We start from the raw sequence: 14786 nt of genomic DNA, 5'->3' as shown, positions 1-14786 counted from the left end.
TGTGTTACCCTCCAGGAAGACACTGAAGTGGCTCACCTAGCATCCATCCCTCTCCCCTCCTCCTAGAGTGTCCTCCTGCATAACAGAGGCTAGAAGCTACATTGCCCAGGCTCCATTGTTGCTGGGGTCCCAAGTTCTTTAGTTTCTGTTCCTTAGATGTGACTCATGAGACTTGAATTCAGGAGTGCAGTAAGTGGAGACAGACAGGGCATGAGGAGTCCTCTTGCTGATGCAGACTGGAGATAAAGTGGTGTTAATCTAGAGTCAGCAGCTGTCGCAGGGTCTTCTCCATCCAGTTTACATCGTCTTGGTCATGATAAGAGCAATTGCTCTAGGAATCTCAGCCAAAAGCCAAATTCTTCAGCTCTCATAAGGATTCTGAGAGTCACCTAATACCCCGCACTTAAATCATTCCTGCTAAATTAGCTGGAGTGAATTCTATTCTGTTAGCCTAAAATAATCAAAAGGGTCAGAATCTAATTTGAAGAGAGTTTATTGAAGCACAAAGTATGTGGATGAACCACCTGGAAACACCAACTCCAAAGGAATAGAAACAGCATTCCAAAGTAGGGAAGTTAAGATTTCGGGTAGGGTGGCGCCTGTGGCTCAAGGAGTAGGGCACCAGTCCCATATGCCGGAGGTGGCAGGTTCACACCCAGCCCCGGCCAAAAAGCACAAAAAAAAAAAAAAAAGATTTCGTGTAGACAGAGACAGAAGTTTTTGACAGGATTACAGCATTTTTCATATAAAGTTGGTACATGGGTGCATAGTAAGCACCCTGTATTTTATTCTGCAGACACAGAAGTGTAAGCAGTGTTTCTTTTGGGGAAGAGTATATTTAACCTTTTTTATTTATTTATTTTTTGAGACAGAGTCTCACTATGTTGCCCTCGGTAGAGTGCCATGGTGTCACAACTCGTAACAACCTCAAACTCCTGGGCTTGAGCGATTCTTTTGCCTCAGTCTCCCAAGTAGCTGGGACTGCAGGACCCCGCCCACTACAATGCCCGGCTACTTTTGTTGTTGTAGTTGTCATTGTTGTTTTAGCTGGCTCCTGCTGGGTTCGAACCCTCCAGCCTTGGTGTATGTGGCTGGTGCCCTACCCCCTGAGCAATGGGCGCTGCCCTTAACATTTTTTTTTTTTTACAAAGGGCATAGTAATCATGGGTTTTCTGTCATCTAGTCTAAGCAAAGCAGAGCAACAGAGGGGCAGTTAATTATTAATCCGTAACAAGGGTTATTAATTAAAAGACAGGAGGTTTTTGGCCCTGATGTCATTTAATTCTCTAGTCATCGTACATAACCAGAAAAAATAAGAAAGTACGACAACTATAATCTGAGAACAAAAGTTGATAACTACATGTGACTCAGGTCATAGTCTTCTTAAGGCTTAAGAAGTACCGAGGGGGTTACGACAGCTTTTAAATTTTATTTATTTTCACAGTTTTCTGTAACTAAGCCTTGAATGACTGATAAATTATGTGAAATTTGATACAGTCCTTAAATTCCTCCCTTTCCCTCACTCTCCATAGCTTACTGATCCATGCATATTGTCTAAGAAGTCGTGTCAAAGAAAATACTATTCTGACACTTGCTAAAATGATAAGGAAGACTTTATTTTGGACTACAGACGTTGAGACTATTGCTATAGGAGAGACAGATCTGGCTCAACTTTGAATTCCACAAAGTCAGCTGGAAATATACAGCCAACCAGCAGAGTGAGGAAGTCAGTGGGGGCATCAGTATCAGGGAATTCTTGCTGAAGGCAGGCCAGGTGATCTGACATCAAGGCAAGGGAATGAGGAATTTGACCAGATATTGAGAGTGGTCAGATGTCAAGATGGGGGATTCTTGCTAAACTGACTTACCAGGATCCTTGCTAGGATCGGGCGATGCAGGCCCAGCAAGGACGGGGGCTAAAGTTGAGGCCTCGATCAGAGGAGGGCTCAGAGGAATCTGACTAAAGTTTGGTCAAGGAAAGAGTCTTTGTCAGTTGATACATGTAAAAGTGCTCAGCACAGAGCACTCGTTCTAGCTGTCTTTCCCTTGCCAGGCTGTGAGAAAGGGAAAGCCAGTGTGCTGGCGCAGCAGCCGAGGGTGGGAGCCATGCAGAGAGAGGTGGGCAGGTGCCGGGCTCGGCCACCCTGCCAGCATCATAGTAAGCACCCTGTATTTATTTCTGCAGACAATGGGAAACAATCCATGGGAATGTTTTAAGCAAGGAAGTGACATACACTGTATTTTACAAGGATGACTCTGGCAGCTGTGGAAACACAGCTGGTGGAGATGGAGGATTGAAGATGAAAGTACGCGTATAAGCAGCAAGTGGACAGATCTTTTCAGGCCAACCCCTAAAGCTCTATTAACTTGATTCCTTCATAATCCCCGAGGGGCAATCAAGGTTGAGGAGGAGGTAATCTGATTAACGGCTGCAACAAATTGAATAAAACGTCTTGTAACCTGCCTAACAAGAAATGGGAAAAATAGGTAAAATGGGTAAAATAGGCTCTGAGATTTTGGTGACAAGTCTAAAATTACCTTATAAATTAAGAGAAAGTATTTCTAAGTGGAAAGCCCCAATACCTCAAAGACATCAGTTTTCTTTGAATTGATCTATAAATGTTAATGCCATTGTAAGCAATAGCAAACAGTTCTTTTCAGAACCTGGAAATCATGTCTTTAAGTTCATGTGGAAGGAAAAATTATTTAACATACCAGAAATTTTGCAAAGAAGAACAATGTGTGTATGCCCTTCAAGATATCAAAGACTAACTGAAAATTACAGTGATCTGAACAACACTGATAATACAGCAATGGCCCAGGAAGAGAGGGAACCACAGAACAGAATAAAGAGCACGAACAGAAATAAACAGCTTTGTAAAGTTTTACAATAAACTATTAATATAAAACGTGTTTTAAATACCTGAAGAAAGAACGGTCTATTCAATTTATGGCATTTTTGATCATTGCCTATCATTCCAGGTTAAAAAAAGTTGAGAGTTTTAACTATGTACAAAAAGAAATATCAGTGGAAGTGAAGTATCTGATTCAAAAACAAAACTATAAAAGCACTAGGAAAAAATACGGGGATTTTTATCATCTTTGAATCCTAACCAGGGTATATCCAAAGACATAAAAGGAAGATTGACAAGTCAGATCACAAAAAAACGAGAAAACATTGTAAGACAAAATACCGCATAAATAAAGGTAAAAGAAATTTGATAGACTGAGAGAAAATATTTGTATTACACAGGACAGACTACTATTCATTATTTTAAAATCACTCATAAAAATTACTAGAAAAAAGAAAATGGCCCAAAGGCTATTAAAAAGGTTCTTATTAGAAGTTATAAAATGCTTATGTTACTCAGTCTCACAAGTAATCAAGGAAGGGCAATTTAAAACAGCTTGCAAAATTGAAAAAGAGTAATAATATCTTGTGAGATGAGGCTGTGGGGAAATGGATACTGTTACCCTTTGTGGGGGAGGGGAATTTGGCAGTATTATTGACATTTTAATTATATACATCCTTTAAGTTTTGGTAATTTTGTTACACAACAGATAAATAATACTTAGAATAGATAAATCAATACTTGGAAGTAGGGTGCTGCAATTAAAAAAAAAAAACAGGCTTAGCTCCTGTAGCTCAAGCGGCTAAGGCGCCAGCCACATACATGGGAACTGGTGGGTTTGAATCCAGCCCGGGCCCACCAAACAACAATGTCAACCATAACCAAAAAATAGCTGGGCATTGTGGCAGGTGCCTGTAGTCCCAGAGGCTGAGGCCAGAGGATCACTTAAGCCCAAGAATTTCAGGTTGCTGTGAGCTGTGATGCCACGGCACTCTACCCAGAGTGACAACTGTCTCAAAAAAAAAAAAAAACCACGTAAAATGTGGTAGTTACTTTGGAATCAGGCATTGGACTGAAACTGGAATGACTTTGAAGATAGGGTTAGTGAAAGTGAAATATCTTTTCTTTTTTTTTTTCAGACAGAGTCTCAAGCTGTCGCCCTCAGTAGAGTGCTGTGGTGTCACACAGCTCACAGCAACCTCCAGCTCTTGGGCTTAGGTGATTCTCTTGCCTCAGCCTCCCGAGCAGCTGGGACTACAGGCGCCCACCACAACGCCTGGCTATTTTTTGTTGCAGTTTGGCCAGGGCTGGGTTTGAACCCACCGAGGGTGATGGAGGAAATAGATCCTTGTTGGCCATGGCAGAAAGATTAACAAACACAGTGGTCTGCAGTAACACAGAAAGCAGATGTGTTTATCTACTGAATTTGGAGTCCAACTAAGCAGATTTCCAGCTAGAGTGGCCAAGGTGCTTTCTAGCTTCATCTTTCTGTTATACTAAAAGGTGAGAGGGGCAAGGTAAGCTAAGGGAGGAGCCAGAGCTGATAGTTTTAAAAAATTTCCAGACTCTCTAGGTAGCCAACAACACTACTCTGACTTTTAGGCAGAGAGCAAGTCCAGGCACTCTCAATAAAACATGGTCTAAACACGAAAGCCTCGTTGTAAATATAAGATTCCTTAAGACCTCAGAAAGATCCATTGTGGCATCACAGAGTATCTTTGCATTAGATAAAAGGGCGTCTAAATATTTTTAAATTATAACTGACAAATTCTCTTAAATATCTTGAAGAGATTTGTGTATGTGGCCATTGTCTAATGGCACCAACCTCCGTTAGAATCACAGAAAACTGTGACAGCCTTACCAGGCTCATTGCCAGCTGCTCAAGAGGACCCCAACACACTGAGACAACAGGGGTTACAGCAGAAAGAGGTTAACATCACAGGTGTCATGACAGGACCTGAAGGAAGTGCTCAAGTCTGTTTCCCTGAGAATTTGGGAGAAAGGGTTTATAAAGGTAGTTTGGTGGGCAAAAGGTGGGCAATTGGGTCTGCTAATTGGCCGGGTTTGGGGTGGAACCATAAGGATACAGACGCTGTCTTCTTTGCTGAGTCGGTTCTTGGAGGGGGTTGCAAGACCATCTGAGTCACTTTCCTGGTGTGGCTCACTACACTGCTGGGTCAGCTGTTCCACTAGAATGTGGGTCCTGGAAAATATTTCACAACGTGACATTATCTATGAGAGCAAAGAAGAAAGCTAAGAATCTTTAAGACCACCAGTTATGTCGCTCCTAAGTAGCAATTGCAGGGAAGCAAACTTAGGGACCATGGCTGGTTATTATGATTATTTTTAACTATGTCTGTGCCTTTGCAGAGCTTAGGCCCCTACCATAGTTCTCACCTTGCACCCTTTTGTTAATTTATAAAAGGCAGTTTCATTTCCTTCCCTGCTCCCCCCATCCCACCTCATTCCTGGGGTGTGGGTTTATGAGATGGAAAAGGGCTGACAACCAATCTGCCTTCTTCCTGCTAACAAGACGTGAAGCTGGAGTTGAGCCGGGGATAAGAGGAATGAAACTGTTTTGCAGTTGTCTTCAAGTGTTCCTAGTTGCTGATGCAAGGTTTTTGTGACAAAAACATCAATACTTTCATTTTCAGTCTTAGCATGGTACGTCAGTGAACAGTGGCCTATAAGATAGATAATGGTCTGTAGGATAAGGAGAGTTCTAGCTTCAGAGTTCCTGGATCTGAAGTCCTGGCGAATCCAAGTGAATACTGCTGAAAACCAATCAGCCACATAGCTGGCTGGGAAATTTTTCTATTTGGGTTTCCATTTTCCCTGAGGTATTTATATAGATACAGCAGGTAGTATTTAACACCACACCAACTCCCCCTTTTTAGCCAATAGGAAATCTAGCATTACCCCATTATCTAGGACTACCTGGGGTAGAGGGTTGAAGGCTCTTTGCAGTTTTTTCTGTGATCAGTCCTAGAGCTGTGGACAGAATTTTTTTTTTTTTTGTAGAGACAGAGTCTCACTGTACCGCCCTCGGGTAGAGTGCTGTGGCATCACACGGCTCACAGCACCTCTAACTCTTGGGCTTACGCGATTCTCTTGCCTCAGCCTCCCAAGCAGCTGGGACTACAGGCACCCGCCACAATGCCCGGCTATTTTTTTTTGGTTGCAGTTTGGCCGGGGCTGGGTTTGAACCCGCCACCCTCGGTATATGGGGCCGGCGCCCTACTCACTGAGCCACAGGCGCCGCCCGTGTGGACAGAATTTTAATCATGTCTTTGTTGGCACATACGCTGTATACAGAGACTACTATTTCCAGCAAGATGTGCCACCCGGTGCCCTGGTATCTTCCTTCAATCTTCCCTTAAGCCTATGGGGAAAAGAGCAGAGACTCTTATCTTTTTAGTTCAAGTATACAAAAACCTGACTGCATTAAGGTGATTCTCTGCATGCGTGTATGTGCTTCCCCCCAAGGACAGCTTTACTTCTGTAGCAGCCATCCTAAAACATGTCAAAGAAATATATTTGGGGGTAAAATATTTCTAATATCTTAGACATTAAAAGGTTTCACATAATGAAACCCAAGCTGTTACCTTTGTTTTTTCATGAATATCTTTTATTTATTAGATTCCTAATAGTCTTTTTTTAAAAATTAAATCATAAACACATAGATCATGTATGCATTAATGCATTTATGGGGTACAACGTGCTGATTTCATACACAATTTGGAATGCTTACATCCCACTAGTTAATATATCCCTCACTTCATTTACTTCATTATTGTGTTTAGACATTTATACTCTATACTTAATAGATCTGACACGGACCCTTGCCTTATGCACCACAAGCTGTTATCTTTGGATGAAGGATTGGAGGGAAAACAGATTGGAGAATTTAAATATTGACATAATCATCCTGTGTGGTCAGACTCTTAGTCCTGTGAACAGATCAGCTTAGTTAAACTTTGTCTCATTTCAGGAGCTGACACTACAGATGAGGGTTCTAACAGATGAAAAATAAGAGTTAATATTTGGAACAATTCATAAAGTAATTTCCATAGAGCAGTGATTTTCAACCAGTGTGCTATGAGAGGATCTTAGGTGTGCCGTGAAAAATTTTAAAGATAGGTCTCTCTCACCTTTTCTCCTTTTTTCCCAACTCTCTTTGGAAGTACTCTAAACTTTCTCTTTGTTCTTCTTAAATAAAATCTGTGTTAAACTGAAAAAATATTTTTTAAGATCATTAATTAAATTACTTTTAAAAGAGGTTCAAAGCACAGTTTTTTTTACCCTTTTTTTGACCAACATAATATAAGTATGCTGCAGAAGTTTAACTACAGGTCCAAGTGCCATGAGATAAAAAAAGGTTGAGACACACTGTCTTGGAGTCTAAAGGGTGTCTGGCTGTAGTGTCTCAATGTTAAACTAAAGCGTCTTCAGTTAAAGTGAAAGCAGACAGTGGCAACCTGACAGATTTATTTTTTCACCTGGAGTTTGTATGTACTAATTTGCAGGGTTTCAGGAAAAAACAGCGGTGATTTCATTGAGTCCAAGTCAGAAAAGTGGAAAATATTGGAAATGTTATCTAGAGAGTTATAGCCAGGGAAGAATTCGGGATTCAAATTGTAGACAAATAGCAAAAGCTCAAAAATAGTGGACAAGATTAGAATATAATAATGGGTGGGTGGCACCTGTGGCTCAAAGGGGTAGAATGCGGGCCCCATATACTGGAGGTGGTGGGCTCAAACCCAGCCCCGGCCAGAAACTGCAAAAAAAAAAAAAAAAAAAAAAAAATGGGTGGACCATAATTTCTTTTTTCTGAACCATATATTTTTTCTCTCTCCAGTTTGCTATTTTTAATTAAAAACAAATCATAGTAGGGCCAATTTATTTGCAAAAATAAACTTTAGTCTCATGATACTTAGCCAGATTGTTTTCATATGGGTTTTTCTTTTTTTAAAAAAAAAATTTGCTTTTCTGGAACTTTTTCATAAGGAATCTCAGCTTAGATTTGAAAGCCTCTCAAGTCAAGCCAAGGATTTATTTGTACCATTAGATACCAGTATAAATTTATCTTTTCTTCCTTTAATTTGATAAAGTTTTATTTTTCCAAATATGCAGTTGGTTGGACCTGTTCATGCATCTTCACCAGCTGGGGCATCTCCACCCTTCATATTCCTGGTATGAATCACTTGAGCGGTGGGCTTTGAAACCATTTTGATAAGTCCTTTACTTGGGAGCTCCTGCAGGGCTGCCCTGGCCAGAGACCTCGAATCTTTAGTCCCTCAGAGACCACAGCTGGGGTTACACTTATGGTTGGGAACTTCCTTACAGAGTTTGTCATATGCAGCTTTGTCAAACAAGACGAGGTTGTTGAAATTGTCCCGAACTTTGCCATCAGACCACTTTTTCTTTTTGGCCTTGCCCCCAGATCTGTTCACTGGGCCTTTGTCTTTCTTGGCCAAGTTCTAGCATCTTTCTTCTTGTCTTCTTTGAGAGGCATCTGAAGCTCGGAGAGAAGCCGCTACTACTGCAGCCTTGCTAAGATGTTGGAAATTTATCTTTTCTTGAGGTCCCAAAGTAGCTTGGGATTCGTGGACCTGACAGAAAGTGACATTTTTAACCTAACACAGACCAGGAAATGTTACTGATGACGTACCTGGCCAGTTTTTCTAAAATGCTCATCAGCCTTATAAACTCAACTTTAAGTCTTTAACACAGTCTGGGCACCTGTGAAAATACACCAGGCCAAAGTCTTGGTAAAATGGCCAGTGTCTTTCACTGTGTTGTATTATAGAAAAAACAGATTTTTGTTGAACTTATGCAAATAACTACATTGTCATAGACTAAGAATCCTTACAAATCATTTTAAATTCTAGAGAAATCAAGTAGAGAAGAAAACTACATACCGAGGGTGGTGGGTTCAAACCCAGCCCCGGCTGAACTGCTACCAAAAAATAGCCGGGCATTGTGGTGGGCGCTGGCTGCTCGGGAGGCTGAGGCAGGAGAATCGCGGAAGCCCAAGAGCTAGAGGTTGCTGTGAGTCCTGTGACATCATGGCACTCTACCGAAAGCAGTAAAGTGAGACTCTGTCTCTACACAAAAAGAAAAAATAAGAAAAAAATGCTTCAAATTTTGCTTACAAATATATACTTAGTTATATATATATACTTAGTAAGCTATAAATAGCTCAAAAGAAGAAAAAGGTTTTCTTGACTTCTGAAAAACAAGATACAAAAAGGATCACCAATGTTTCAAACAAAAGGTCAAAAATAAATTAGTTCAAGCTCAGCGCCCGCCCCGTAGCGGTTAGGGTTCCAGCCACATACACCGGGGCTGGAGGGTTCAAACCCAGCTGGGCCAGCTAAACAACGACAACAAAAAAAATAAACAGGCGTTGTGGCAGGCACCTGTAGTCCCAGCTACTTGGGAGGATGAGCCAAGAGAATCACTTAAGCCCAAGAGTTTGAAGTTGCTGTGAGCTGTGACGCCACAGCACTCTACTACCAAGGTTGACATAATGACACTCTGTCTCAAAAAAAAAAAATGAAATTAAATAAAATAAGTTAGTTCAGTCCCATGTAATTAATTTCTGTTCTGTTTGAGACTGAGTTAGCAATACACATGAATGCACCAGCATTTTTCTTTTTGAGACGAGAGTCTCACTACATCACCCTGGGTAGAGTGCTGTGGGGTCACAGCTCCCAGCAGCCTCAAACTCTTGGGCTCAAGCAATTCTCTTGCCTCAGCCTCTCAAGTAGCTGGGACTACAGGTGCCCCCACAACACCCAGCTATTTTTTGTTGTTGTTGCAATTGTCATTGTTGTTTAGCAAGCCCGGTGAAACCGCCAGCCTCGGTGTATGTGGTCAGCACCCTAACCGCTGAGCTACAGGTGCCAAGCCAGAATGCAGCAGCTTTTTAATTAAAGCATTGGAAGTTTGCCTTCTTTTAGTCTAATGTATATAATCTCCAAAAGTTGTCAGAAACCTATATTCATAGATCTTGTCAGGCCTTTCCATGATTTTCTTTGAAAAAGCAAACTTTGGACTGTTAGTCAGTTTTTAAAAAACTACTTTTTGAGAAGAATTAAAGTAAAATAACATAATAGTCTTAAATAGCCCTAGCTAAAGAAACAACTGACAAAGAAAGTTGGTTATATTTGTGGCATACCACAATTTAACATAATAACCACAATTATTACTTATAAACCAAGAAATATCAGAATTTTAGAAATTTCATACAGTATCAGGACAATATTAATGACGTGTTTATACAAATATAACCCAAAGATAGTTAAACACCACTTCATATTTGACAATGCTTCCTGCAATTTTTTTTTTTTTTGAGACAGAGTCTCATTGTGTTGCCCTCAGTAGAGTACTGTTGCATCACAGCTCACAGCAACCTCAAAGTCTTGGGCTTAAGCAATTCTCTTGCCTCAGCCTACCAAGTAGCTGGGATTACATGTGTTCACCACAATGCCCTATTTTTTGGTTGTAGTTGTCATTGTTGTTTGTCAGGCTCAAGTTGGGTTCCAACCTGCCAGCTCCGGTGTATGTGGCTGGCACCCTAGCCGCTGAGCTACAGGCACCGAGACTTCCTGCAGGTTTTTAACATAATGAGTAAGTCTATTATGTTTCTTGTAGACTTTCAGTGGCCCTAATATTTAAAAAGGTAGTTTGAGGGCCGGGCTCAATGGCTCACACCTGTAATCCTAGCACGCTGAAAGGCCGAGGCAGGTGGATTGCTTGAGCTGACCAGTTCAAAAGCAAGACCATCTCTACTAAAATAGAAAAACTGAGGGAAGAAGATTGCTTGAGTCCAAGAGTTGGAGGTTGCTGTGAGCTATGACGCTGCAGCACTCTACCCAGGGTGACAGCTTGAGACTCTATCTCAAAAAAAAAAAGGTGGGGGGGGAGCTTGAGCTCAAAAAGACTGAATTGAGAATCTTGATTTTGCAAAGTTTGTCAAATGTCAAAGTTGAGTTTAAATACTTTTGTTATAAAACACTTATTACAAAACAGCATCATAGGTTACTCTAAAATTACAGTCATTCATTTAGCCAAACTGATAATTCAAAAATTTCAAAAAGCAAAAGTCTTACTCTTTGGTAGAGAGAAGACCATTTCCCAAACAACCACGGATTGAATATAAACAACAGAAAGACTAGTTGCTGAGGAGGCAGGCTGAATCTTTCTCTCTCCCTCTTCCCCTTCTTTTGGCAGTTTATTCAAAAGGTGAACAAAAATATTTCATTATTTCTTTTAGTAGCACATGAAAATCTTCATCAAAATTAAAAACCAAATTTTACCTTTACATTACTGTATTATTAATGGTAAATCTAATTAATCTTAATAAAATCTTATAAACAAATCCATCTAGTTTTCATCATTTTTCCAATGTTTATATCCATTTAATTTTAATTATTATTTATTTAACTTAAAACAATTTTTAAAAGCTGTAAACTAGCCAAGGGTAGTGGCTCATGCCTGTAATCCTAACACTCTGAAAGGCTGAGGTGGCTGGATTGCTTGAGCTCAGGAGTTTGAGACCAGCCTGAGAAACAGTGAGACTCTATCAGTACTGAAAATAGAAAAAACAGCTGGGCGTTGTGGCAGGTGCCTATAGTCCTAGCTACTTGGGAGGCTGAGGCAAGATCTCTTGAGACCAAGAGTTTGAAGTTGCTGTGAGCTATAGTGACGCCAGGGCAGTCTACTCACGGTGACAGAGAAACTCTGTCTCAAACAACAACAAAAATCCCCTGGAAATGAGATAAAATTATCTTTTTTAACCAAAACTATATTTCTATGCCTCCTTATAACCTTTTTTTTTTTTTTTATCAAAAAATGTATCTTACTGCTTGGCGCCCGTAGCACAGTAGTTATGGTGCCAGCCACATACACTGAGGGTGGTGGGTTCGAACCCGGCCCAGGCCAGTTAAACAACAATGACAACTGCAACAAAAAATAGCCAGGCGTTGTGGCGGGCGCCTATAGTCCCAGCTACTTGGGAGGCTGAGGCAAGAGAATTGTTTAAGCCCAAGAGTTGGAGGTTGCTGTGAGCTGTGACGCCAATGTAAGAAGAGAAGAGAGTGGCAAGGAGGTTTACTTTTAGGAAAGAAGTTTAAGCATGCACCTTGCGGAGGTGGAAAGATCTGATACCTTTCCTCACCCGCTGAAAGGGTCACAGTTGACAATCCTGGAATAAAAGATAGATTAACAAAAAGAAAGCATTACATTTTTTTTTTTTATCAAAAGTTTACATGATGGTTCAGTGCCCGTAGTCTGTGGTTAGGGCACCAGACACATACACAGGGGCAGGTGGGTTCAAGCAATAACAACTACAACAAAAAAACAGCCGGGCCTTGTGGTGGGCGCTGTAGTCCCAGCTACTTGGGAGGCTGAGGCAAGAGAATCGCTTAAGCCCAAGAGTTTGAGGTTACTGTGAGCTGTGATGCCATGGCAATCTACCAAGGGTGACATAGTGAGACTCTGTCTCCAAAAAAAAATAAAAGTTCACATGGTGTGGGAGCCTTCAGAAGTGAACACCCAAAGACCCAGGGGAAACTGTCTATTTTTAGGTTTGATGCAGAGCAGACAGCCGGGTAGAAATGTGATTAGACAAAAAGAATATAACTTAATGGTAACAAAAGGAAACCTAGTATGGCCTGTTTGTTCAGATTCTTCTTGGCCCATCCTGCCGTATTCCTTCCTCCTGGGTTCAGGGTAGGGCCCTTTTAGTAGAACAAGGTCTTATGACCTACTATCAGACAAGGTAGGTCAGGGTTGGTTAGAGTAATCGTTTCAGGAATATTTATGACTGGCTTTCTATTTTTTTAATTTCTGGTTTCTATGACCCATTTGGGGAAGAGATATTTTAGTTTCTCTAACCTGCTTGGGAAGAGAAACGAGCTGGAAAAAGCAGAAAGATCTTGCTTCTGAGCCCTTTCCTTCTGCTCAAAGTATTCAACATGCCAAAGGGCAGCCCACGGGGGGATCATTTTCTCCATAATCACAATGTTTCCTTGAAGTCTTTCCCTGCAGCTCTTCAACATTTTCAGTATACCTATGGCAGTAGATCTGTGGTTTTAGTCTGCCTAGAATTCCTTCCTCTTCCTTCTAGTAAGAGAACACCTCTTCTCCTTTTGAGAACGCAGTTATCTCCATTCCATGTTGGTTATGTGACAGTAGCTCTTCCCCAGGGTATGAAATTAAACTTGTCACTTGGGATCCTTTATCAGGCCCTGCGAGGAGTGAGTAACATATGCTTCCTTGAGGGGTTGTCCTTGCTGCGCTGGGGCCGCTAGGGTATCTTAATAAGGAGAGCACCTGCCTGAGAATGAGGTTAATACAGAGAAAAACTGAGTTGAAAAATAGAGCTACATAAGGAGAGGGGAGAAGAGAGAAAGGTGACATTGGAATCCCCACCACACTGGGTCCAGTAACACTGTTCTACTTACATCTAGATGTATTTTATTTCCAAATATTTTATACAGGGTGGCCATAAAGATAGTGTGCAATTGCACCCGAACTTTATGGCCACCCTGTATATATTTGCCTGTCACAAATATTTGAGTTGCCCCCAGGAATTCATTATAAACAAAAGTTTATAAAGTATTCATTAGAAACAAAAGTTTCTTTTTTTTAAATTTGATGAGGAAATTTGGTTCCCTAACTCAGGCTCATAGAGCTGAGTTTCTGCAGGGCTTTGAAACTATTTAGGAATCTTCTCTTAAAGTTGCTTTATTAAATTGCCTTTGACCCAGACTTACCATTATAATAATTCTTTTTTTTTTTTTAGTCTGAGACAGAGTCTTAAACTGTTGCCCCTGGGTAGAGCACTGAGGTGTCATAGGTTAACAGCAACCTTCAACTCTTGGGCTCAATGATCCTCCTACCTCAGTTTTTTTCTGTTTTTAGTAGAGATGGGGGTCTGGCTTTTGCTCAGGCTGGTCTCAAACTAGTGAGCTCAAGCAATCCACCTGCCTCAGCCTCTCAGAGAGCTAGGATTACAGGCATCAGCTACCTCGCCCAACGCTACTAATCCTTAATGAATAAATTGTTAACACATTTTCATTCTATTTTGTAACGGTTACGTTTTTTAACTTTTTTGAAAATTATACTTTGACAATATTCATCCTTTATTACAAATATTTTATCTCTTTGTATCCACTATGAACTTGGTCCACGGGCTCCTTTTAAAGTTTTATGAAGTCCTCTAAGAGACTTCTCACAGGATTTCCCCTGCATAATTTTTTAACGCCCCTCCTGTTCAAAACCCCACCCCAGGAGTTTCTGATGGGAAGGCTTTATAAACTAAAGCTGAAACACCGTTAGAGAAAAGTCTAGACCAGTGACCAGTGATTTTCGACCAGTGTGCGTGAGAAGATCTTTGGTGTGCCATGACAATTTTAAAGAGATCATTGATTAAATTATTTTCGCAAGACATTCAAAGCACAGTAAGTATATTCTTATTTTTTTTAACTCTTTTTATGGATCAACATAATTTAAGTGTGCCCTGGAAGTTTAAGTATAGGTTCAAGTGTGCCATGAGATTAAAAAAAAAAAAAAAAAAAGGTTGAAAAACACTGGTCTAGACTTAGGAGCAAAGACACTCAATTCCCATCTGGGTTATCCACTGTTGGGAGTGGGGAGAGGACGAAGCTGTTCCAAGGTGCGTGCGAGTTCTCCAGTCGTGGCCCAGAGATGACCCGGCGCTGGGTTGCGTCCCCAGGCCCGCCGGGCCCTTTTCTTACCGTGGCCACCCTACTGACCTATCCGAGGTCGCTGCCGACCCGACCACAACCCAGCAGCCGGTGCTCGGCGAGGCGCGGCAGGGCTGGCAGCGCGGAGCGAGGACGCGTCCCGGGCCTGGAGGCGGAGTCCGGGCGGGGCGCGCTGTCACCTGACTCGGTGGCTCCG

The 14786-nt window shown here is 41.3% G+C and overlaps 1 long non-coding RNA gene and 1 pseudogene across 2 annotated transcripts; both read right to left on the bottom strand.

The window, feature by feature from the left end:
* Positions 1-499: 499 nt before the first annotated feature.
* LOC128584008 (uncharacterized) lies at positions 500-14750 on the bottom strand. 2 transcript variants are annotated; one of them, XR_008379611.1, is made up of 6 exons: positions 14621-14750; positions 12001-12063; positions 8774-8959; positions 4940-5055; positions 1869-1960; positions 500-1779 (listed from the first exon to the last, which is right to left on the bottom strand). It is a non-coding gene; the product is annotated as an uncharacterized LOC128584008 (long non-coding RNA). The 2 variants fall into 2 exon arrangements; XR_008379610.1 differs by having other exon boundaries at positions 500-1960.
* On the bottom strand, positions 7969-8367 carry LOC128584001 (40S ribosomal protein S25-like; annotated as a pseudogene).
* Positions 14751-14786: the final 36 nt, after the last annotated feature.

Source organism: Nycticebus coucang, chromosome 1 (assembly GCF_027406575.1).
Source record: "Nycticebus coucang isolate mNycCou1 chromosome 1, mNycCou1.pri, whole genome shotgun sequence".
NCBI lineage: Eukaryota > Metazoa > Chordata > Mammalia > Primates > Lorisidae > Nycticebus > Nycticebus coucang.
The sequence above is the reverse complement of the archived record's forward strand: the minus strand, read 5'-3'. Positions and strand labels throughout refer to the sequence as shown.